Source organism: Macaca thibetana, chromosome 7 (assembly GCF_024542745.1).
Source record: "Macaca thibetana thibetana isolate TM-01 chromosome 7, ASM2454274v1, whole genome shotgun sequence".
Classification (NCBI taxonomy): domain Eukaryota; kingdom Metazoa; phylum Chordata; class Mammalia; order Primates; family Cercopithecidae; genus Macaca; species Macaca thibetana.
The window spans coordinates 5,785,416-5,795,977 of record NC_065584.1 but is presented as its reverse complement, the minus strand read 5'-3'; the positions used below and the strand labels follow the sequence as shown (position 1 = coordinate 5,795,977).

Below are 10,562 nucleotides of genomic sequence, written 5' to 3'. Positions count from 1 at the left end.
GTCTTCTGGCTTGCAGAGTTTCTGCCAAGAGATCCACTGTTAGTCTGACAGGCTTCCCTTTGTGGGAAACCCGACATTTCTCTCTAGATGCCCTTAACATTTTTTCCTTCATTTCAACCTTGATGAATCTGGCAATTATGTGTCTTGGGGTTGCTCTTTTCGAGAAGTATCTTTGTGGTGTTCTCTGTATTTCCTGAATTTGAATGTTGGCCTGCCTTGCGAGGTTGGGGAAGTTCTCCTGGATAATATCTCGAAGAGTGTTTTCCAACTTCGTTCCATCCTCCCTGTCATTTTCAGGTACACCAATCAAATGTAGATTTGGTCTTTTCACATAGTACCAAATTTCTTGGAGGCCTTGTTCATTTCTTTTTACTGTTTTTTCTCTAAACTTCTCCTCTCGCTTTATTTCATTAATTTGATCTTCAGTCACTGATACCCTTTCTTCCACTTGATCTAATTGGCTATTGAAACTTATGCATGTGTCACATAGTTCTTGTGTCATGGTTTTCAGTTCTATCAAGTTATTTAAGGTCTTCTCTACACTGCTTATTCTTGTTAGCCATTGGTCTAATCTTTTTTCAAGGTTTTTAGCTTCCTTGCAATGGGTTCAAACTTCCTCCTTTAGCTCAGAGAATTTTGTTATTACAGACCTTCTGAAGCCTACTTCTGTCAGCTCATCAAAGTCGTTCTCCATCCAGCTTTGTTCCATTGCTGACGAGGAGCTGCGATCCTTTGGAGGAGAAGAGGTGCTCTGGGTTTTAGAATTTTTCAACTTTTCTACTCTGGTTTCTCCCCATCTTTGTGGTTTTATCTACCTTTGGTCTTTGATGCTGGTGACCTACAGATGGGGTTTTAGTGTGGATGTCCTTTTTGTTGATGTTGATGCTATTCCTTTCTGTTTGTTAGTTTTCCTTCTAAGAATCAGGTCCCTCAGCTGCAGGTCTGTTGGAGTTTGCTAGAGGTTCACACCAGACGCTGTTTGCCTGGGTATCACCAGCATAGGCTGCAGAACAGCAAATATTGCAGAACAGCAAATATTGCTGCCTGATTCTTCCTCTGGAAGCTTCATCCCAGCGGGGCACCCTCCTGTATGAGGTGTCAGTCGGTCCCTACTGGGAGGTGTCTCCCAGTTAGGCTATACGGTGGTCAGGGACCCACTTGAGGAGGCAGTCTTCTGTCCTTTCTCAGAGCTCAAACGCCATGCTGGGAGAACCACTGCTCTCTTCAGAGCTGTCAGACAGGGATGTTTAAGTCTGCAGAAGTTTCTGCTGCCTTTTGTTCAGCTATGCCCTGCCCCCAGAGTTGGGGTCTACAGAGGCAGCAGGCCTTGCAGAGCTGTGGTGGCTCCTCCCATTTCGAGCTTCCCTGGACACTTTGTTTACCTACTCAAGCCTTAGCAATGGCAGACGCCCCTCCTCCTACCAGGCTGCTGCATCACAGGTTGATCTCAGACTGCTGTGCTAGCAGTGAGCAAGGCTCCATGGGCTTGGGACCTGCCAAGCCAGGTGCGGGATATAATCTCCTGGTGTGCGGTTTGCTAAGACCGTTGGAAAAGCACAGTATTTGGGTGGGAGTGTCCTGATTTTCCAGGCACAGTCTGTCACAGCTTCCCTTGGCTAGGAAAGAGAAATCCCCTGACCTCTTGCGCTTCCCCAGTGAGGTGATGCCCCACCCTGCTTTGGCTCGCCCTCCATGGGGTGCACCCACTGTCCAACCAATCCTAATTAGATGGACCAGGTACCTCAGTTGGAAATGCAGAAATCACCATCTTCGGCGTCAATCACACTGGGAGCTGCAGACCGGAGCTGTCCCTATTCAGCCATCTTGGAACAGAATCTCTCCTTTTCACTAATTTAAAAGTAAATGTCTATGTGGCAAGTGGCTAGCATAATAGACAGCATAGGCCAAACCATTACCCACTTGTTTCTGTTTTCATAGCATATCACTGTCTGAAATTATCTTTCTCAACTGTTTACAAATTTACAGTTTGTCTTCCCCCATCAGAATGTAGGTTCTGGGACTGGGCATGGTGCCTCACACCTGTAATCCCAACACTTTGGGAGGCCAAGGCAGGCAGATCACCTGAGGACAGGAGTTCAAGACCAACCTGGCCAACATGGTAAAACCCCGTCTCTACTAAAAATATAAAAAAATTAGCCGGGCGCATGGTGCACACCTGTAATACCAACTACTCAGGAGGCTGATGCAGGAGAATCACTTGAACCTGGGAGATGGAAGTTGTGGTGAGCTGAGATTGCGCCACTGCACTCTAGCCTGGGCGACAGAGCAAGACTCTGTCTCAAAAAAAAAAAAAAAAGGAATGTAGGTTCTACAGGGGAAGGGGCTTGTTTTTTCACTGCTATAATTCCAGCTCCAAAACACACAGTAGGAAGGCAATAAATGATAAATGAATAGTAGGAGAAAAGACAGACTTTGTAGGCTATTATCTTTACTTTTGTAGTTTGGTTAGATCTTGTATCATACAGCTGTTGCCAAATACACTATGTAACAAAAACAACCCAGAACTCGATAACTTCAGAGAAACATCTTTTAATCGTACAGGTGTCTGGGTTACTTTAGGGTTACCTAATGCCCAGCAGACCCCCCAGGCTGGCTCAGCTGCGACCACTTGCACATGTGCAGCTGCCTGGGGGTGGCTAATGAGGTTTGGCGGGACTGGCCCTGCTCCAAAGACCAGCAGCAGGCCTGGGCGTGATGTCCCCAGGGCAATGGCCAAAACATAAGAGGCAGACAGAGCCCTCAAGGCCTCTCAAAGCTTAGGCTTGGAACTGAAACGCCATCACTTCTGCCTCATTCTACTAGCCCATGCGAGTCCACAGCTGAGCCCAAAGTCACAGGGCCCTGCAAAATCACATGATAACTGGTGTGGGCACAGGCAGGAAAGAGGAATTGGGGGCCTTCATGCAATCTACCATTTGGCTTTTTAGTTACTGGGATGGAAACTCAGTCTGACTAGCTCAAGAAAATGATAGATCATTGTAAAGATGTGTGGAGGAGGGAATCTCAGGGGAAGCCGAGGACAGGGGCTGGGCTGGGAACCCCAGGGACTAGAGAGCAGGTGTCAGGCTTAGACAGTTCTGGGAACCTCTGCAATTAGAACTCTTTCCAATATGTCTGGGGGTTTCCCAGTCTCTCTTCCAACTGGCTTCTCTACCCTCTCATCTCCATACCTTCCCTCTTACCTTCTGCCCCTCCTAACTTGGGCTTGAATGTAGCTGATGTGGCCTATCCAACTCCAGGTACTTCCGGGTTCTTCTGGTCTAGGTCTTTTGGCTGTCTCCACATGCTCTCCAAATTTCTTGGTTGTGATGGGTTCACACAACTTCTCACACCAGGACCCATCCTAAATTGCTGCCCAGACCACAGATTGGCTCCTCTTAAATTCAGGTTCCTAGCTCTGAGCCAATAAGCTATGGCTGCAGGATGATGTAGAACCAAATGTCCCTGAGAATAAGGCAAGCCTCATGGTGGACATGCCCTGCAGTCGTGAGCAGCAGAGCAAACGAAGTGCCAGTGCCTGCATATCCCGGATCCCAAAGGCTGAGAGAGTGGTGAAGTACAGGGCCTGGTATCTGTGATTATTGTGTTTGTCTTGCTCCTCTTCGTTTCGGAAACTGTCCTTCCCTGATTCCTTGGTAATTCAGGGGCAGGGGGGCTGTCAAACATGGTTCCCATTCCCCTCTCTTCCCCAGCTCTCTAGAGAGTCTGAATCCCAAGCCAGAACACCTAGGGTGGAGCTGCTAGAGTCGAGTCCTTCAGAGAGCCATGGGCTCGGAACACCGCACTGGACCCCTCCTGTGGAGATCCTGACCCCTCACTTCTGTCTTTTGCAAAGCCTGGTTGTTTTCCCTCCCAGCACCCTTTCAACAAATCTGCATTTTTTATTCAAGTGGGGATAGAGTGGTTCTTGTTACTTGGAAGCAAAGAACCCTAAGCAATATTATGTGCATGCTCAGGACAGAGTTCCCTCAGAAGGAAAGAGGCAAAGGATGGAGACAGAAATCACGTTTTCAACTGTCCTATTTCTGTATTAGGATGCATGGGTTACAAATTCTCCCCATCTACCAGGGTTGCATTAGGGTCACTTAGGTAGGAAAGAAACATACCAAGACAGATGAGGCTCACCCAAACTCTTGCTTCGTAACTTTGACTTGGGCCAGCATCTGGAGGCAGCGTTTAAAAAGCTGAGGAGGGCATTGTGTGCCTCCAAAGTTACCCTGAGAAAGGCATAAGAATGCATCACCTTGAGCTAATTAAAAAAAATCAGACAACAAAAATGAGCAATGTTATATTCAAAAGTGGTGGTGGGTGGGGGAGTTCTCTTTTAAAATATCAATATCATAGAAGACAAAGAAAGGCTATAGAAATGTTTCAGATTGAAGGCCGCTAAAGAGATGTAAATTTAATGCAATGCCTGGCCTTAGGTTGGATCTTGTACTGGAGGGCAAAAAAAAGAAAATATTGTAAAACCTAGTATTAGGTCAACCGATGAAACTGGAACATGGGCAATCAGTTAAAGTCTTGTATCAATGCACATTTATGCGCTTATGTAAAAGAAGAGCCTTTTTCTTACAAAATACAAATTCAAGTATTTAGGGAGAAAAGGCCATAATATAAGCAACTACTCTCAAATGGCTCAGAAACAAATTGTAGATAGATAGACAGACAGACAGATACAAGCAGACAGAGATAGAAAGTGATCAAATAGGGTGACATGTCAATAGGTGAATCTAAGTAAAAGGTGTGTGGCATTCTCTATACTATTTTTATTTTTGCAACTTTTGGTACATTAGAAATCAGTTCCAATACACATTTAAAGGAAAAGGCTGGTGAGATGTTTATAGAATGGCTTCACTGGATTAAAATGTAACTAGCTTTTAATATTTTTATTTTGTTTTCCATGTAAGTCACTGATCCAGGCATGCACACACACACACACAGTATCATTGATGAAACGGCAGCTGATTTTATTGATCTTGTTACAGTGTTCTCTGAGTACCTTCTAACCACATGCCAGGCATTTTCATATATCATTCAAGGCTTACAGCAATCCGAGGGCTGACGATGATCATCTCCATCTTGCATGTGAGCAGGAGGCCCTGCTTTGGTACACGCTGCTGTCATACCATGGTTCAGGTGTGCGCTGGTCAATACGTGCCCACAGCCCAAGGAAAGTAACAATCAGAAACACTTCTTCCCTGAAATGTCTGGGAGGCCCTAGGAACCCAAGGCAGAGAGGCAGCCCTGCCCTGAAACTGGGAAGCAGAGCCCAGCAGAGAGAGGGACAGGCTCCAGGGCCATCCTGGCCTCCGACACTGGGGTGTGCACACACTATGGCTCAGGGAGCAGCTACAGGCCGTGGCATACCACTGCAGGCCACGGTGGCTGAAGCAGGCCCTGTGGACTTTCCAGACACTTCTCAGAACTCAGTGAGTCTAGAGGGGAGAGGTGGAAAAGGACAGGCAGGTACTACTAGATGGTACAGAGACGGCTATATCAATGACCCCTCCACCACAGTGCAGCTTCCGCCCAGACACAGGACTGCTACATGATCTGCGGGGGGCAGTGCAAAATGAGCACGCAGGGCCACTTGTTTTAAAAATCTTAAGAATTTCAAGGTCAGGCGCAGTGGCTCACGCCTGTAATCCCAGCACTTTGGGAGGCTGAGGCGGGCGGATCACCTGAGGTCAGGAGTTCAAGACTAGCCTGGCCAATGTAGTGAAACCCTGTCTCTACTAAAAATACAAAAATTAGGCGGGCATGGTGGTACGCACCTGTAGTCCCAGTTACTCAGAAGGCTGAGGCAGGAGAATCGCTTGAACCCGGGAGGTGAAGGTTGCAGTGAGCTGAGATCGTGCCACTGCACTCCAGCCTGGCGACAGAGCAAGACTCCGTCTCAAAAAGAAAAAAAAAATTCAGGATGGTAATATCTGAACACTGAAGTGCAGGGCCCTTCTGAGCACAGTGCCTTACGTAACTGCACAGGGAGCAGGCCCCTAAAGCAGACCCTGACCAGACACTGCTGGGAACTTTATATATGCTATTCCTCATCTCACAAAGCCCTTTGAGGGGGACACTTTTATCTCGATTGAATAGACGAGGACGCTGAGCCCCAAGGTGATTAAGTGAACAAGGCCCAGCTGCCAGAGCTCAGTAACAAATGAATGGATAAATGAGTAGATGAATGAACGAAAGCGGCAGATAGCCCTAACTTCAAAGCCAGTGTTCTGTTCACTCTACAAGTTCACATGAGGGACACCCCTGAGAACTCTAGAAGGTAAGCTGGGCTACAATCAGTGGAATGGGTCTGGCAGTTTTTTCTGATATTGCTTTGTCCAGGCTGGCACAGCTCTGGGAAACCACAGAAACTCTGCCCTGCAATCCTGCGCAGATGGCACAGGCAGCGAGTGGCAGAACCTGGATTCGTGCAGGACCCCCTCAGCTGATTCCCTGCCCTTCCCATGAAGTCAAGGCTGCCAGGGCCCTGGACGCCCTTACCTAAGCGCTCGCCATCCGGGGCCTCTGGACGCCCTTACATAAGCGCTCGCCATTCGAAGGACCCATCTGTTGTTAATCAAAAGTTAATTTACTGTGAGCTAGAACTCATTTACAAGCCTGTAGCACGTGCTGTTACATACCTGAAACTGTGGGAAATTTTCATCTTAAAGTGTGGATTTGGTATCTACAAGAGCCAAGAGTACTGTGTGTCAAGTTGCATAAGGTAGAGACTAATGTCTGGGTTTACTTGGGTTTTTTCTGTTGAAGAAGAGAGCAGCACCGAACACGGGGTTCATGCCTGTAATCCTAGCACTCTGGGAGGCTGAGGCAGGTGGATTGCTTGAGCCGAGGAGTTTGAGATCAGCCTGGCCAACATGGCAAAACCCTATCTCTACTAAAAATACGAAAATTAGCCAGGTGTAATGGTGCACGCCTGTAATTCCAGTTACTCAGGAGGCTGAGGCAAGAGAATCACTTGAACCTGGTAGGCAGAGGCTATAGTAAGCCGAGATCATGCCACTGCAATCCAGCCCAGGCGACAAAGAGAGACTCTGTCTAAAAAAAGAAAAAAAAAGAAAGCAAACTGGCAATGAAGTGAAGTAATAGCAACAAACTAGGGCAATAAAGTCATCAAAACTTATTATTCCAAAAAGATATTCTAAAAATCTGAGAAAAGCACATAGTTATAAAACGTACATCACCTTCCAAAGTAAAGAACTATTCCTCTAAAAGGAAATCTGTTTGGCCATAACATTTATAACATTCATTCTAAGAAGGCAGCCTCATTGAATCAGTAATCAAAAGCCTCACAACAATGAAAAACCCAGGTTTAGATGGCATCACTGGTGAATTCTACCAAACATTTAAGGAATTTACACCAACCCCCCTCAAACTCTTCCACAAAATTGAAGAGGAGGGAACTCTTCCTAGCTCATTCTATGAAGCTAGCATGATACTAAAGTCAGACAAAGACATTATAAGGAAAGAAAACTACAGACCAATATATCTGATGAATATCAGTGCAACAAGCCTCATTAAAATACTAGCAAACAGAATTCAACAGCACATTAAAAGGATTATACCCCATGACCAAATGGGATTTATTCTTGGAATGCAAGAATGGTTCAACATACAAAAATCAATCACTGTAACACACCACATTAACAGAATGAAGGAAAACAACCCTGACTATCTCAATTGACAGATAAAAGGCAGTTGCTAAAATTCAACATACTTTCATGATAAAAACACTCAATAAACTAGGATTAGAAGGAAACCACCTCAGTATAATGAGGGTTGTACATAAACAGACAACTAACATCATACCCAATGGTGAAAGACAAAGTTTTTCCTCTAAGATTAGAAATGAGGCAAAAATGCTCGTTTTGCCACTTTTATTCAACATAGCATTGGAAGTCCTACACAGAACAATTAAACAAGAAAAAGAAATGAAGGCATCCAAATTGGAAAGGAAGAAGTAAAATTGTTTCCATTTGCAGATGATAAGATTACACACACAGACGGATACACACACAAATACATAAACAAATCCTGTTAGAACTAATCAATGAGTTCAGCAAAGTTGCAGGATACCAGATCGACCCACAAAATCAGTTGTGTTTCTTACACTAAAAATGAAGAATCCAAAAGGGAAATTAAGAAAACAATTCCATTTACAATAGCATAAAAAGAATAAACTTGGCCGGGCGCGGTGGCTCAAGCCTGTAATCCCAGCACTTTGGGAGGCCAAGACGGGCGGATCACCAGGTCAGGAGATCGAGACCATCCTGGCGAACACGGTGAAACCCCGTCTCTACTAAAAAATACAAAAAACTAGCCGGGCGAGGTGGCGGGCGCCTGTAGTCCCAGCTACTCGGGAGGCTGAGGCAGGAGAATGGCGTAAACCCGGGAGGCGGAGCTTGCAGTGAGCTGAGATCCGGCCACTGCACTCCAGCCTGGGCGACAGAGCAAGACTTCGTCTCAAAAAAAAAAAAAAAAAGAATAAACTTAACCAAGGAGGCAAAAGACTTGTACACTGGAAACTACAAAATGTTGCTGAAAAAAATTAAAGACAACTAAATGGAAATACATCCTGTGCTCATGAATTTGGAAGACATAATAGTTAAGGTGTTCATGCTACCCAATGTGACCTAATTAATGCAATTCATACCAAAATCCTAATGGCAGTTTTTGCAGAGGAAAACTCCACCTTAAAACTCATATGGAATCTAAAGGGATGCTGAATAGTCACAACAGTCTTGGAAAAGAAGACCAAAGTTGGAAGACTCACACTTCCTGATTTCAAAACATACTACAGAAAGCAAAACAGTGTGGTGCTGGTATAAAGACAGATATATAGACCAGTGTAATAGAATAGAGAGCCCAGAAGTAAAATGTCAAATGATTTTTGAAAAAGGTGCCAAGACCAATCAATGGGGAAAGGACAGTCTCTTCAACAAATGGTGCTGTGAAAATTGGATATGCAATGCAAAAGAATGAAGTTGGACCCTTACCCTGTACCATACACAAAAATCAACTCAAAATAAACCAAAGACCTAAATATGGAGGGTAAAACTGTAAAACGCTTAGAAGAAAACATAGGGGAAAAGCCTCATGACATTGGATTTGGCAATGACTTCTTGGATTTGACACCAAAAGCACAGGTAACAAAAGTAAAAATAGATAAATTGGACGACATCAAAATTTAAAATTTCTGTGACTCAAAGGACATAATTAACTGAGTGAAAGGCAACCTACAGGAGAGAAAATATTTGTAGATCATGTATCTGATAAGGGATTAATATCCAGAATATATAAAGAATTACTACAATACAACAACAACAGCAGGAAGAAAAATCAAATAACCCAATTTAAAAATAGGCAAAGGACGTGAATAGACATTCCTCCAAAGAGGATGTAAAAGTGGCCAAAAAGCATATGAAAAGATGCTCAACATCACGAATCATTATGGAAACACAAATCAAAACCATAATGAGATATCATCTCACATCTATTAGGATGGCTACTATTGAAAAAACAAAACATAACAAGTGTTGGTGAGGATGTGGAGAAAGTGGAACCTTGTGTAGGGAAAAGAAAGAAAGATCAGACTGTTACTGTGTCTATGTAGAAAGGGAAGACATAAGAAATCCCATTTTGACCTGTACTTTGAAAAACTGCTTTGCTGAGATGCCGTTAATTTGTAACTTTGCCCCAGCCACTTTGCCCCAACTTTGTGCTCACAGAAACATGTGTTGTATGGAATCAAGGTTTAAGGGATCTAGGGCTGTGCAGGACGTGCCTTGTTAACAAAATGTTTACAGGCAGTATGCTTGGTAAAAGTCATCGCCATTCTCTAGTCTCAATAAACCAGGGGCACAACGCACTGCGAAAAGCTGCAGAGACCTCGGCCTTGGAAAGCCAGATATTGTCCAAGGTTTCCCCCCATGTGATAGCCTGAAATATGACCTCATGGGATGAGAAAGACCTGACCGTCTCCCAGCCCGACACCCGTAAAGGGTCTGTGCCGAGGTGGGTTAGTGAAAGCGGAAAGCCTCTTGCAGTTGAGATAGAGAAAGGTCACTGTCTCCTGCCTGCCCTTGGGAACTAAATGTCTCGGTATAAAACCTGATTGTACATTTGTTCAGTTCTGAGATAGGAGAAAAACTGCCTTATGGTGGGAGGCGAGACATGTTGGCAGCAATGCTGCTTTGTTATTCTTTACTCCACTGAGATGTTTGGGCGGAGGAAAACATAAATCGGGCCTAGGTGCACATCCAGGCATAGTACCTCCCCTTGAACTTAATTATGACACAGATTCTTTTGCTCACATGGTTTCTTGCTGACCTTCTCCTCACTATTACCCTGCTCTTCTGTGGCGTTCCTCTTGCTGAGATAGTGAAAATAATCATCAATAAAAACTGAGGGAACTCAGAGACCAGTGCCGGTTCAGGTTCTTGGTATGCTAAGTACTAGTCTCCTGGGCCCACTGTTGTTTCTCTATACTTTGTCTCTGTGTCTTATTTCTTTTCTCAGTCTCTCGT

At 44.7% G+C, this 10,562-nt stretch overlaps 1 pseudogene; it reads left to right on the top strand.

Annotated features, from left to right (window-relative positions):
- Window positions 1-9,763: 9,763 nt before the first annotated feature.
- Window positions 9,764-10,562, top strand: LOC126958444 (uncharacterized; annotated as a pseudogene).